Source organism: Chrysemys picta, chromosome 20 (genome assembly GCF_011386835.1).
Source record: "Chrysemys picta bellii isolate R12L10 chromosome 20, ASM1138683v2, whole genome shotgun sequence".
NCBI lineage: Eukaryota > Metazoa > Chordata > Testudines > Emydidae > Chrysemys > Chrysemys picta.
Window position 1 is genome coordinate 16,929,333 of NC_088810.1, and position 15,448 is coordinate 16,944,780.

At 49.7% G+C, this 15,448-nt stretch overlaps 1 protein-coding gene across 3 annotated transcripts in view; it reads left to right on the plus strand.

Moving 5' to 3' along the window:
• Positions 1-9,308: 9,308 nt before the first annotated feature.
• CGN (cingulin) overlaps positions 9,309-15,448 on the plus strand; it is a 65,267-nt gene continuing 59,127 nt past the window's right edge. For 2 of the 3 annotated variants that reach the window (XM_008170385.4, XM_065574459.1), the window contains exon 1: positions 9,309-9,413. The gene's annotated coding sequence lies outside the window, so the exon portion shown is untranslated. The remainder of the gene's footprint in view (positions 9,414-15,448) is intronic. The other variant, XM_065574458.1, reaches the window with a different exon arrangement.

Sequence of the window (15,448 nt, forward strand, 5' to 3'; positions counted from 1 at the left end):
CATACCATGAATAATGGATAGAGCAATGGACTGGGATTCAGGGGACCTGGGTTCTAATACCCGGCTCTGTCACTGGCCTGCTGGGTGACCCATGGAAAACTGAAGTGGCACGGTCCCTCCCTGTGCCTCAGTTTCTCCATATGCAAAATGAGGATACTGCTACTTATTTGTAAAGCAGTTTGAGATCTACTGATTATAAGAGCCAGGTATTATTATTCTAGCTCAAGTGGCAGGGGGCTGAGTTTCAGGAGCAGTAGATCTGAGTTCTGTACTTGCCCCCTCAATGGATTTCCAAGAGGCCATCATGTGCTGCATTATGGTAGTTGCAAAACCTATAGATTATTTACAATAATGTTTTTTCTTCCCAAAATAGTAAAAAAAAATTGTAAAACACTTTTTTGTAATTGATAGAGTAGCAAAATAAAAGCTCTTTCGGAGACGATCGGTTTTTTGGGGTGAACTGATACAGTTTTAAATATGGTACTTCTGTACAATATTGCCATGCTACAATGATATTAAAGGACCTACATTTTACCAGAGTGGAACAGTTAATTTTTTTCATCAATTCAAATCAATGTAAAAATCCCTGCACACATTTACTTGGGCACATCAAAGAAATTGAGCACTGTATTATTAAGGAAATATTTCAAAAGGTTCGTAGACCATGTGGTGATAACAGCAAAATATTGACTCAGTTTATCACCAGCAGTCTTTGAGTCATGACAAGGGTCCGGATGAAAGTCCAAAAATCCCCTGGGGAGTGAAAGTCACTGAAACAGGTACTTTCGCTAGGAATTTGCCGCTTGTCTACACTTGAACTGCTACAATGGCACAGCTGCGCCGCGGTAGCAGCGTAGACAATACTTGTACCTCCAGGAGGAGTTCGTCAGCAGAGGTAATCCACCTCTGTGACAAATGGTAGGCAGGTCAATGGAACGCTGTCTACAATGGGGTTTAGGTCAGCTTAACTGTGCCGCTCAGGGGTGTGGATTTTTAACACCCCTGAGCAACATCAGTAAGCCGATTTAATTTTCTAGTGTTGCCCAGGCCTAATTGGTATTCCCATAAAGCAATAACCCTTTTGTAGGCACCGATCACTTTGTTACCATGATAGATTCCCCCTGCCCCGCCCCCAATGTGGGATTTCGAATATTGCTTTTGATCTTTTTTAAACACCATAGTTTAAAAAAAAATCTTGACAAAGAAAATCTGCAGCAAACCAGCAGAGAGTTAATTTAATTATACAGGATGTGCATGGTGATAACAACACAGTATTACCTGCTGTCTGCCTGAATGAACCTGTGCGCAACATAGTTGTAGCCATGTTAGTCCTAGGATATTAGAGAGACAATGTGTATGAGCTAATATCTTTTATTGGACCAATTTGTGTTGGTGAGAGAGAGAACCTCTGGACCCAGAACCTGTGTTTTTTGGGGCACGTGTGGCCCATCAGTCATCTAAAGTGACAGATGCTTTTTATCTGACCCACCTTCAGCAGCTATTTGCATTTGTTATCCACCTTTTGTTTGCAGATTACATGGGATACTGTAGCCAAGCATTCAATTAAAAACTCACCCTTCCGCTTCCAGATCTCTCTCTCTCGGGGCTTGTCTACACTTGCAAGTTTTTTCGATGAAACTAATGTTGCCAAGGGAAAATCGGCAAAAGCAAAGTGGCCAAAGCGTGTCTACATTTGCTCCCTCTGTCGACAGATCGTGTCCACATTTGGGGCACCTTTGTCGACAGCGAGAGCAATGGACTGTGGGTATGTATCCCACAGTGCCTGGTGACACCCTCCGTCGCTAGGTGTTGTGGGAATGCGGAAATGGAGCACGGCACATCTTGAGATGTGCAAAATGTACCGTCATGCACCGCTTTGTGTCCCACCCCTCCAAAGGTCTCTGGCTTCCTTTCGCGCCGTTTTTCCAACTGTCAGTCTGTTGTAGTGCCAGGGCCGGCTCTAGCATTTCTGCCGTCCCAAGCAAAAAAAAAAAAGCCGCGACTCCTAGAGGGAGTGAGGGACCTGCCGCCCCCGAATTGCCGCAGGTGCCGCCCCTCTCCCTTGGCCGCCCCAAGCACCAGCTTGTTAAGCCCTGTGTAGTGCGCGCCAGCATCTGCAGTGAGAGAGGATGGATCCTGCACTTCTCTCCTATGCGCTGTTAGCTGTCTTGAGGACATCGTGCATGGCAACACACTTACTCGCAGAGTTACTTGCAAAGTTAGCAGAGGATGAATCGCAGGCACCCGAGTGTGATATGAACGGCAGCAATTTATCCGTGCTTTGTGCGTTCACAGAGCAGCTGCATACGGTAGGGTAGTCCATCGCTTTGGGGCTAGGGAAACAAGCACTGATTGGTGGGATTGCATTGTCATGCAGGGCTAAGAGTATAGCTGGAAAGATTAACAATATTGTTGGGTGGGTGAAGGGAACTAGTGTGGTGGCTCCTTGTGGCATATAGCAGTTTAGATAGTTTAGTGTCCTTTTTTCTTTGCAGAGAAGCAAAGTTTGTGTTGTAAATGGCTTGTCTAGTTTTTGTCAAGTCTATCCAAAAGTCTTTCCACTTTCCAAATGCAAACAGGTTGTCATGCAGGTGTGGGATGATGATCAATGGGTACAGAACTTTAGGATGTGTAAAGCAACTTTCATGGAGCCATGTGCTGACCTGTGGCGCAAGGACACCTGATTGAGAGCTGCCCTTCCGGTAGAGAAACGTGTTGTCATCGCTGTGTGGAAGCTGGCGAATCCAAACTGCTACCGGTCAGTTGCAAATCAATTTGGAGTAGGAAAGTCCACTGCTGGAACTGTATTACTCCAAGTGTGCAGGGCAATAAATCGCATCCTACTGCATAGGACCGTGACTCTGAGAAATGTGCATGAAATAGTGGATGGCTTTGCAGAGATGGGTTTCCCTAACTGAGGCGGGGCGATTGATGGCGCACACATTCCAATTTTTTGCTCATGGGTGGAGCACTGAGGCAGAGCGCTTGACTGCACAGTTTGAACAGCCAGATGCTAGGGCTGTCAGAGGAGCCCAGAGGGCTGCTATTAACATCAGAGAGGCTTTGAGGAACCACTTTGACAATGAGGGGCAGGAACATGTCTGCTTTGGAGTTGCTTCCCTGTTGCATCCATGTCCAATTTTGGGGCCCAAGATTACGGTTACCATACGTCTGGCTTTTCCCGGACATGTCCGGCTTTTCGGCAATCAAACCCCCGTCCGGGGGGAATTGCCAAAAAGCCGAACATGTCCGGGAAAAATACCGGCCGGGCACTTCCTCTCCCGCGGCTGCTCTGCTCCTCCCCTGACTCAGACTTCGGCTCTGTTTAAGAGCCAAGCTGCCCGAGACAGCGCTACCGGCTTTGGGCAGCCACCGTGCCTCCGGACCCGAAGCCGCCAGCTGGGCACTTCCCTTCCTGGGCTCCAGCTGCTCTGCTCCGGCGGCTCGGGGTCTGGAGGCATGGGGGCTGCCCGAAGCCGGTAGCGCTCGGGCAGCTTGGCTCTTAAACAGAGCCGAAGAGTCAGGGGAGGAGCAGAGCAGCTGGAGCCCGGGAGGGAAAGTGCCTGGCCATGGGCGCAGGGTCCGGAGGCAAGGGGGCTGCCCGAAGCCCGAGCGCTACCGGCTTCACGGGTTTGCCGGGCAGCCTCCAGACCCTGCGCCCCCGTCTGGGCGCTTCCCCTCCCGGGCTCCAGCTGTGCTGGGGAAGCGCCGGCTGGGGGTGCAGGGTCTGGGGGCTGCCCGGCAAACCTTGAAGCTGGTAGCGCTTGGGCAGCCCTTTTCGCGTGACTGGGAGGGAGGAGGGGGAGTTAGGGCAGGGACTTTGGGGAATGGGCGGGGAATGGGCGGAGTTAGGGTGGGGAAGGGGCGGGGTTGGGGCGGGGCCGGGGTGGGAAAGGGGCGGGGCCAGGGCCCCGTGGAGTGTCCTCTTTTTTTATTTTTTAAATATGGTAACCTTACCCAAGATCCAAGCAACGCAATGCTTGAAAAAGCTGTTCCCGAGAGTGAATTGATTGCTATCCGCTTTTGTAGAACCCAGCCCCTGGTGTAGACAGCGCTAGGTTGACAGAAGAATTCTTCCGTTGACTTAGCTACCACCTCTCAGGGAGGTGGATTAACTACAGGGATGGGGAAACCCCTCCCATCCCTGTATGGAGGGTCTACACTGAAGCGGTACACAAGCACGGCTGCAGCAGTGCCACTTTAGCGTTTTAAGTGTAGACATACCTGGCCTTAGTAAACGGAATTTAGATTGGGTTTTGTTTAATCGAACTGTGTAGCAGGATCTGTTAATGCAATAGTGGAGTCAGTGCCCACACTCTGAGAAAAGGATAAAGAAGTCCATTATATAACCATCTCGTTCTATGATTTGTAAACTTTGTGTCACGTCCATTATGTGGGCTAGAAGTTAAGCAGAAGACTCCTCCTTTTATCTCCAACTCAGAGAAGGAGTTTAGTCTTGTAGTTAGAAGAGAGGATGGGGACATCAAACTGGCTGATTGACCTTAAGCAAGTCACTTCACTTAGAAGGAGCCTCACTCCCCCTATCAGTAATACGCAAGAAACCTCACTAAGGCTAGGTCTACACTACCCACCTGAATCGGCAGGTAGAAATCGACCTCTCGGGGATCGATTTATCGCGTCCCATTGGGATGCGACAATCAATCCCCGAATTGATGCTCTTACTCCACCAGCGGAGGTGGAAGTAAGCGCCGTCGACGGGAAGCCGCAGAGGTCGATTTTGCCGCCGTCCCTACAGCGGGGTAAGTCGGCTGCGATACGTCGAATTCAGCTACGCTATTCGCCTAGAAATCCTTGGGAGAAAGGCAAAGTACTCTTAGGCCTGATGCACCCATCTCATCTGGGAACTGAGGGCACTCCTAGCCCTACCCTCAGGGTTCGTTTCAGTTTGCATTAGGCTGAAGTTTTGCAATCACTGTGAATTGTCAGGGGTAACTTTTCCTCCTGATGAACGTCACAGAGCTACTCCTAACCCTTTACGTCAGGAACTGATCTATTCTATATGGTTCTTCCAACATGCACATCATGGCAGTAGCACCTCCAGCAAAATGACTAACCCCTATTTATATGATATTCGACTTTATCTTCTTTTGATACAGACCCACCTTTTGCATAATTAGGAACCTTAGAGATCCCGCAGGGGCTATGCACTATTACTTGACATTATGTTTTGATTGACAGCTTACAAAGAGTTTGTCTTTTAAGTAGCAAAGGCACATTATTTACCAGTCTTCAAAGTACGTATGTGGTTTAGAAGTCAGATCAGAAAAGTTGGAGTCAGGAAACTTGGATTCTATCCATGGACTCACTGCAAGACTTAGGGCAAGTCATTTTATCTCTCTGCACCTGTTTCCTTCTTCTAACTTAGCGTGAGGGTAAATGACTCAACATTTGTATAAGTGCTGACTAACATGCTTTGAGATCTACTGACAGAAAGCGCTATATAAAAGCTAGGGAGTATCATGACTGTATTAGCAATACTGCAAATGAGTGTGTGCAAAGCACTTTGAGATCCACGGCATTATTTCTTATCTTAAATAGGGCCGGACGGGAACCTCAGCACTGTGGTGGGAGAATGGCCAGCACAGTGGGCAATCAGGCTATAAAAACAAAACAAAAATCACAACATGAGCTTTAAAATAAGGAGATCTTTTTAAAAATACATACTTTTTTTTTTACAAGTTGACTTCTGTTTTTTGAGCATTTAGGGTCATGTTCAGGTCATGTTTACAAGCTTTTACATGCAATCTTGAGGGTTAGACATTAGCCTTTGGTGTTTTTTTTTTTTTTAATTAAAGTGGAGAGTCTCACCTAATTGCATGTTGCCAGGACCTTGGGCTTTAAGAAACACTCCAAATACAGTGCGACTTGTGATAAAAATCACAAGAGTTCGAAATACTGCATGTAGGTACAAACCCAAACTAAAAAGCAACTGTTCTGGTCGCCACGCTGGTGGTGAGAAGGTGTTGGATCTATCTTAGGCCATGTCTACACTAGCACTTATGTCGGTAAAAATTTGTCGCTCAGGGGTGTGGAAAAAAAACCACCTCCCTAAGCAACAGAAGTTTTGCCAGCATAAGCGCTCGTGTGCACAGCTCATTGGGCTGGTTTTATGATGTTGACAGGAGAGCTCTCTCCCATCCGCATAACGTGACTACACGAGCGATCTTAATAACGGCACAGCTGTATCAGTACAGCTGTGCCGCTGTAAGGTTGTAAGCGTAGGCATGGCCTTAGATTCATTAGGCTTGGTCTACACTACATACTTACTTCCATATCACTTTGTTGCGCAGGGGTATTAAAAACCCACACCCCTAAGTGACATAGTTATACCGACCTTAACCCCTAGTGTAGACAGCACTATGTCGGCGGGACAGCTTCTGGCGGGGGCCAGGCTGTTTGGGGAGGCACAGCCAACATCGCTACCGCCTCTCGTGGAGGTGAGGTTATTAAGCCAACAGGGAGCGCTCTCTCCTGTTGGTTTAAAGCCTCTTCACCAGATGTGCTGCAGTTGTACTGATGTCAATTTGTAGTGTAGACCCCCATAGATTCTAAGGCCAGAAAGGCGCATTCAATCTCATCTGACCTCCTGTATAACACAGGCCAGGAGATTTCACCCAGTTATCCCTGATCTTCAGTACTTATATCTTATATACACCTCTACCCCGATATAATGCGACCCGATATAACACGAATTCGGATATAACGCGGTAAAGCAGTGCTCCGGGGGTGGCGGGGCTGCACACTCCGGCGGATCAAAGCAAGTTCGATATAACACGGTTTCACCTATAATGTGGTAAGATTTTTTTGGCTCCCGAGGACAGCGTTATATTGGGGTAGAGGTGTACTTACTTACACCACATGAGTCCTGGCAGAGAGAAAAGAGAAACTAGTGGGAGGGAATGAAGGAAAGAAGTGATTTAAGAGTACAGAAGTGACCCACGGCCAAAACTTCCCCTTGCCACATTGTTGTGGGCATTGTGCCCACCTCCTGGGGGGGATCTGCATTTCAGGGGAGCTGTGCAGATAAAGCCATGAAGCTCATGGAGCTGAAAGGCAGTACAGCAAGCTAAGAAATCAGAGGAGAGAGACTGATTTAGTCCAGCTGCTTTAAGTCACAGTGAGAAAGCGGGGGAAAGGAGCATTATATTTTGCACAGCACCAACAGTGCCTTGGGCACTTTGGAGATGAAGAAGCCCACAAATTGCTCACATTGAACTGTGGAGGGAGACGGGCAGCAGAAGAAAGAGAGACAGAAAGGGAAAGGGAGAGGAGGCAAGAGACAGAGACATGGGAAGAGATGCAGAGATGCCCAGGGCCGGTGTTAAGAAAGTTGTGGGGGGGTAGGTGGGAAGGACACTGGGGAGGGGGCACTGGGATAGCTGCTTTTCCCCAGGCCTGTCTGGGGGACACTGGGGAGACTGGTTCAGGGAGGTGGAAGGAACCTTCCCATCCCCAGGAACAGAAGAGATACAGGGGGAAATTGCCCAGGCCTCTATAGGGAACATCAGGGAGAGGGGTGCAGGGAAGTGCCTAGACCGGAGGTGAGCAAACTATGGCCTGCGGGCCACATCCGGCCCCCAGGACTATCCTGCCCAGCCCTTGAACCCCCAGCCCCTCCCCCGCAGCCTCAGTTCGCCGTGCCACCAGCGCTCTGGGTAGCGGGGCTGCGAGCTCCTTCCAGGCAGCATAGTGGTGTGGCTGGCTCCGGCGCAGCTGCCAGACATGCTGCTCTGAGCGGCATGGTAAGGGGGCAGGGAGTGGGGGGGTTGGATAAGGAGCAGGGGAGTCCCAGGGAGCAGTCAGGGGACAGGGGGCGGTTGGATGGGGCGGAGGTTCTGTGGGGGGGCAGTCAGGGGATGGGGGTGTGGACAGGGATCAGGGCAGTCAGGGGACAGGGAGGGTTGGATAGGGGGTGGAGTCCGGGGGTGGTGGTTAGGGGTGGGGGGGGTCCCAGCAGGGGGCGGTCAGGGGACAAGGAGCGGGGGGGGTTGGATGGGTTGAGGGGTTCTGAGGGGGGCAGTCAGGGGGCAGGAAGTGGGAGGGGTCGGCTGGGGCCAGGCCATTTGGGAAGGCACAGCCTTCCCTACTCAGCCCTCCATACAGTTTTGGAACCATGATGTGATCCTCAGACCAAAAAGTTTGCCCACCCCTGGCCTAGACACAGATCTGAAGTGGAGAAAGACATGGGGCAGGGTGGGGAGCTGCCCTGCCTAGGCCTATGGGGTGGAGGGCACTAGGGGGTGGATCCAGTCCTAGGCCTGGGATGGGGCATTGGGGAGGAAGTACAGAGAAATGGAGGGAGCTGCCCAGGCTAGGAGGGGTATTGGGGTAAGAACAGGGGGGTGAGAGAGGGCTACCCAGGCCGGGGGGCACTGGGGAAGGAGAAGAGGGGGGATGGGAAAGACACCCAAACTGAAGGATGCACTGTGGGGGAGCACAGAGGGGTGTGTGTGGGGGCTGCCCAGGCCGGGGGAGGGGGCACTGGGAGGTGGGGGCAGCTGCTCAGGCCAGAAGGGCACTAGCTCAGGAGGAGCCCCGGGAGATTGGGGGTGGGGAGGCTGATCGGGCTGGGGGGGGGCACTGAGGGAGTGGGGGGTTGCCCAGGCGGGGGGGCACTGGGAGGAGCACGGGGGGGAGGGGTTGCCCAGGCGGGGGGGCACTGGGAGAAGCACAGAGGGGTGTGTGGGGGGGGTTGCCCAGGCGGGGGGGCACTGGGAGGAGCACGGGAGGGGTTGCCCAGGCGGGGGGGCACTGGGAGGAGCACGGGAGGGGTTGCCCAGGCGGGGGGGCACTGGGAGGAGCACAGGGGGATGTGGGGGGGGGGTTGCCCAGGCGGGGGGAGCACTGGGAGGAGCACAGGGGGATGTGGGGGGGGTGTTGCCCAGGCGGGGGGAGCACTGGGAGGAGCACAGGGGGATGTGGGGGGGGTGTTGCCCAGGCGGGGGGAGCACTGGGAGGACCACAGAGAGGTGGGGAGGCTGATCGGGCTGGGGGGGGACATTGAGGGAGCGGGGGGGGGCTGCCCAGGCCAGAGGGGCGCTAGCTGGGGAGGAGCCCCGGGAGATTGGGGGTGGGGGGCTGCGCAGGGCGGGGCTTGTTGCTAACGTCTCCTTCGAACCCCACCCTCGCCAAGATGGCGGCGCGCCCCCTCCCTCCTGGGGGAGCCACGTGACCTCTCCTGCCCGCCCCCGCCCACTGGGCTGGCCGCGGGCCAACGAGGGCGGGGTGGCGGGCGGTGGGGGCGTGGCTTTTTCCGCCGCGGAGGGAGGGGGCGGGTCTGCCCGGAGCCCGGGCCAATGGCCGGGGCCGGGGGCGGGGCCTGGGTGAAGGTAACAGGTTGCGGTGGGGCGCGGAGGTGAGGAGCGTTCGTGGCGGGGAGCGGCCTGGGCACGGTGAGTGCGGGGCCCCCTGCCCCTATGGGGCGCTGCCTTCCTCCGCAGCTATGGCTCCTATAGGGGCTCCGCTGTGTGGGACTCGCCCCGCCCCCATAGGGGGCTCCCTCCCCCCTAGCCATGGCTCCTTAGGGGTTCTGCTCCCTGGGACCCGCCCTGCCCCTATAGGGTGCTGGCTTCCCCTATAGCTGTTGCTCCTATAGGGGCTTACTAATTCAGGGGGCTTCCCTGTCTCCTGTGGACCTGCTGGTTCCCTATAGTGACTTAATGTCCCATAGGGCTTCCCTGTATAGGGGTTCTCTTCTCTTGGGGATGTGCTCTCCCCATATAGTGCCTGCCCCTATAGGGAGCTCCCTCCCTCTGTAGTAACTGCCTGTATAAGGACTCTTCCCCTGGGGACCTATACTCCCTCTATAGTGACGTCTCCTTATAGGGATCTCTCTCCTATAGCATCTGCCCCTATAACAGCCCTTCTTCCCTGGGTGGTTCCATCTGTGGGAAACCTCTAATTCTCCTTGATGTGCATGGATGTGCTTACCTCCCTCCCCCAACACATGCACCTTCCCCTGCCCCATAAGACCCCCCCCCCTTACTCCGGTGTGTCCTCCCCCCTCATATCAGGCTCCTGCTCCTATAGGACCCCTCTTGGTGTGTTCCTGTTCTAGTCACTGTTCCTATGACAAGACACCCTGCTCACATGTCCCAAGTCCCAACTTTTCCCCATGCTTCCCAGAGAAGCAGCATCCATTGAGGTTCCCCCCCCCCCCAGATAAAGTCCTGCTGGAGAGTGTGTGTGTGTAACACCACAGATGTGTTACAAGGCTTGTGACAGCAGCTGGGGATTGGGGGTGTGAGAATTGGCTGGCTTGGGGGAGTGGGAGGTATCTAGAGCCCTTCACCCCCAGATCCCCTGCTCAAATCTAGCCCAGGCTGGAAGTGACTAAAAGCCATGGCCATTCAGTGGCCCTTGTGTGACTGGCTTTCTGTCCAGTTCCTAGTGGCCAGGCGCTTAGCAAAGTTGCCATCCTGGATGGCCATAACAGGCCTCTGTCAGCAGCCTCAGCAGAGAGGCTGCATGAGACATGGAGACAGAACTTGAGGGTCTGTCTGCTGGTGAGGCCCATTGGCAGGGATTCTGGCCGAAGCCCCGGCTACTTCCACGCAGTTTAGCCCCTGTGGCTAAATGGGGACTTCGGACTCCAGGTTTGTCCTGATGAAAGATATGAGCGGCATTAAATCACCATGACCTAAAAGCAAACAAATAGCCTTGTGCCCAGTAGAAAAACATAATCTAACCAGTTACTAGTAGCTGTGTTTAAATCTCAACTTAATTGTGTCAAGTATCAGGGGGTAGCCGTGTTAATCTGTATCTACAAAAACAACAAGGAGTCTGGTGGCACCTTAAAGACTAACAGATTTATTTGGGCATAAGCTTTCGTGAGTAAAAACCTCACTTCTTCGGATGCATAGAGCCTTAATTGTGGGTAGCACAGTTCTCCAGGTGGTGACCAGCAAATGGTCTGTGGCCCTAATTGTAGACCTGTGTGTATCTTTCTCATGCTGAATCGAATATGATCTCTGGTGACACTGACGTGGACTCTGTTGCGTTCACTTTCTAAAGGGACACTGTAAGAACGCACAAGAATCTTTTCCCTGTGTTGCTGACAACACCTGCAATGATTAAAATCCAAAGGGTTCTTACTGAACGTGCAGTTTGTAATGTTTATGCTACCTCCCTGTCCTCCCCTCCCCAAGCTGATCGAAACTAGAGCAAACATTGAAACTCACTACTCAGTTTCACTCTCTGGTTCCCATGCATTCAGAACAATGCTGCTGTTTCTGAGCGCCCCTCACCAGTCTCTTATGGTGTGTGTGTGATGGAAATACTTCACATCCAAACAAACTGTCTTCACTGAAGATGAAGGATCAAGATTAGGCTTTGTGAAAACTGTTGTGTAAACAATCCTGTAATGTCTTAGCCTGATATACTTCACTAAACAGAAGAATTCTGTATTTGTCAGTTGCCATGTGAAGCAAATGAGAACTTCTGTTTTAGCTGCTCTAGTGGAGGGTGATTGCCAACTCTGTAATTAATTACAATGAACTTTTTGCACTAGTTATTGTATTGTAAATGTTTAAGTGTTTAGTCGCTCAGTTCTCACAAGGTGAGTTTCCCTCTAAGAGCCAAGTGGCACTGGCCTAGACGTAGAAGCTGTGTGTAACTGCATGACAAGTGAATAGGTTGGAGTTGTCTGGTTTCATCTTTCTGCTTCATCTTTTCTTCTCCCCCCGCCCTCCAGAAACCAAACCCAAATCCTTGACTGTACTAAGTGCTGGGATAATCCTAACTGGACATGATCGTCATTATCTTGTTTTATGTGAAGACTCCTGGTGAGGCCTCACATTGCGGTGAAGGAGGGGACAAATGTCTTCAGGGAAGCCTTGATTTGAAAAAGTGTCTTGGACCCAGCAAATTTTGTGAATTTTGATATGAAGGCAAACTGACACTCTTAAAGCGCTATAACTTGGGTTTCCCCTCCTGTTGCAGAATTTCTGTAATGCAGTATCTTCAAAATGTAATGTGCAGCTTCTCACACTGTCCTGCCCTCCTTTAACATTCATGCTGAAGGATGGTATTTTTACCAGTAGTGTGTTGGTTTTTTTTTTTTTTTTTTTAATCAGAAGAAAAATATGAGCCCTAGATTTTATTTTTTACACTCAGCAGCTGGTTACATGTGACGACTATGCTGTGATTCTTTTAATCTTTATAGGCTTGAGGCTTTTTTCTTAAGACAATTCCTTCCCATTGTGTTAATACATTAGGTTCAGCAATCATTGCCATGCCTGTATTGTTCTGATGCCACATCTTGTGGCATTTATTTTGTAGCTGTGTAAAAAGGTGTCCTGACAGGGCACTTTAAAAATACAATCCATTCACAAAACAAAACAGATAGGTGTCTTTGCAGAATGACTGTTTCTGTGGAATTGCGATCAGCTCCCAAAAACAACAAGGAGTCTGGTGGCACCTTAAAGACTAACAGATTTATTTGGGCATAAGCTTTCGTGAGTAAAAACCTCACTTCTTCGGATCCTATGCATCCGAAGAAGTGAGGTTTTTACTCACGAAAGCTTATGCCCAAATAAATCTGTTAGTCTTTAAGGTGCCACCAGACTCCTTGTTGTTTTTGTAGATACAGACTAACACGGCTACCCCCTGATACTTGATCAGCTCCCAAGTGTATGATCTATAGATGGCTTAGGCTTAAAATCTTGTACGCTTTTAATTTGTGTTCTATTTCTGTCAAGGGCCTTCAGTTAAGAAACTGTCCTCAAGGATGGAAACTGTGCTCAAGGATGAAATATTCCATCATGTACTCCTGTTCTGTCTAATTAGACTGCACCCTTCAGCATGGTATCTGTTTATATACAATAATTAGGAATGCCATGCTCTTGCTTGTGTAATAAAGCAGCGCTCCTGTCAAGGGTTTTGTTACTGCCACAAACCCAGGCTGATGGCATGAGTTGTTGGGAAAGTGCAGAGGGGATGGATGGCTTAGTGACGAAGGTAGTGGGTAGGACTTGAGACATTTGGGTTTAGCTCATGCTCTGCCACTGACTTCCTATGTGATGCTGGGCAAGTTGCTTAGTCTTGTGCATAGGAGCCTCCTAGGGATAATGTGTTGAGTAACCCATTGACCTCAGTAGGGTTTTTCATGGATTACAGTGCTGCTCACCGTGACCCTCAATATGCAAACAGGCAAACAGTATTATGTTTTTCTTTTAAAGAGAAATCATTTTAAATGTTAGTATTATTGTTTTATGATGGTAAAACTTCAAAGTCCCAACAGAGATCGGAACCCCACTGCGCTAGGTGCAGTGCAGCTCTACACTTAGAGACACTCCGCTCCCCCAAGGAGTTCACAATCAAGACAGGCAAACAATATACAAGTAAAACATTCAAGATGCTGTCAAGGTATGTGTCATGTTACTGGTATAGGTTGAAATTCTCAGAACTGTCTTGATTGTGAACTCCTTGGGGGAGCGGAGTATCTCTAACTGTAGAGCGGCACTGCACCTAGCGCAGTGGGGTTCTGATCTCTGTTGGGACTCTGAAGTTTTACCATCATACTCCCTAGTCTCCTATCCCATTTGCTGGTATCTAGAGGCTGAGTGTAGGATTATGTAATGCATCATGGGAGGCGGTGTGGCTTAGTGGGTAGTTCATTGCACTGGCACTCAGGAGACATGGGTTTGATTCCTGGCTCTGTCACTGGTTTGTTGGGTGACCTTGGGCAAGTCACTTCCTGTGCCTCCATATTCCTTTCTGTAAAGTGGGGATAATGTTGCTGATCTCCTTTGTAAAGTGCTTTTGAGATCTACTAACAACAAGAGCTATACAAGAGCTAGGAATTGTCATAATCCAATACCACAATATTATTTCCTGGCTGGGGAGGCAGAGAGACAGACAGAGGCAGAGAGAGCTGGCATCTCCCTTCGCTTGTTCCCTTTTTACATAATGCTTTTAAATTGGCCCTCGGTATCTGTCTTCAATAATAACTCTTTGTCTCTTGCCTACTGTAGCAACCTTTGTTTTAGAATACATTAACAGGTTGGTTGTGGGGATTTCTTTTCCTTCATTCTCCCCCCCCACTCCCCCATCCAACCAGTCGGTCTGGTTTTGAATAGGCTCTGTTTTTGTTTAAAGAGTTCTGGTAGATTAAAGGGTGGCTTGTGTGGCTATTCCGGTTGACAATTCCTTATCTCACTTAGGAGAACACATGATAATTATGGGGCAAAGAGTTACTTGCGGGATCTCTCGTGGGCCTCAAGTCTTTTTGTTTTTTTGGAAAAAAACTAACTGGTCTGTGTATTGGTCACTTTACACTTAATCTTAATATACTGCAATGTAGTTGCTTCCTATTGTGGTAGCACATTTTGGGTGCTAGGAGCTGTACACACATAAGAAGAGGGAGAGATTCAGTCTCTACTGCCCTGTACATTGCCAAGTGAATATAAAAAGGCTGTAAAGGGTAGTATTTATATGTGTATTTTGCTGTGGTGTGAATGACTAAGAAGTGCAGGGCATTGGCGAATAGGGTTCTGAGTCATTATGCCAAAAGGCTTATAACCCAACGACCCGGTGCTGAAATCTTTGCTTGATGATAATTGCAAAGTAATGCACACTGGAAAACATAATCTCAGCTATACATTAGCTGTTGCCACTCAAGAAAAAGATCTTGGAGTCATTGCGGATAGTTCTCTGAAAACATCCGCTCAATGTGCATCAGCAGTCAAAAAGGCTAGCAGAATGTTGGGAACCATTAGGAAAGGGATGGACAATAAAACCGAAAATCTCATAATGCCACGGTATGCCCATACCTTGAATACTATGTGTGGTTCTGGTCACCCCATCTCAAAAAAGTTATATAGAATTGGGGAAAGATATGATACAAGTCTATTAAAATCATGAATAGTGTGGAGAAAGTGAATAAGAAAGGGGTAACTAACACTTCACATAACTCAAGAACCGGGGGTCACACAATGAAATTAATAGGCTGCATAACAAACAAAAGGAAGTACTTCACCCAATGCATGGTCAACCTGTGGAACTCGTTGCCAGGGGATGTTGTGAAGGCCAAAATTATAACTGGGTTTAAAAAATTATTAGCCATCGATGGACCCATCCTCAATGAATTTTGCTATTAGCCAAGATGGTCAAAGATGCAACCCTATGCTCTGGGTATCCCTAAGCCTCTGATGGCCAGATGTAGGGACTGAGATACCAAGGGATGGATCACTTTATAATTGCTCTGTTCTGTTCACTTCCTCTGAAGCACGTGGCATTGGCCACTGTTGGAAGAGAGGATGCTGGGCTAGATGGACCATTGGTCTGACTCAGTATGGCCAGTCTCATGTGTTGAGTAGCCTATTAACATCAGTAGGGTTTTTCATGGATTACAGTACTGCTCACCATGACCCTCAATATGCAAACAGGCAAACAATATACAAGTAAAACATTCAAGATGCTGTCAAGG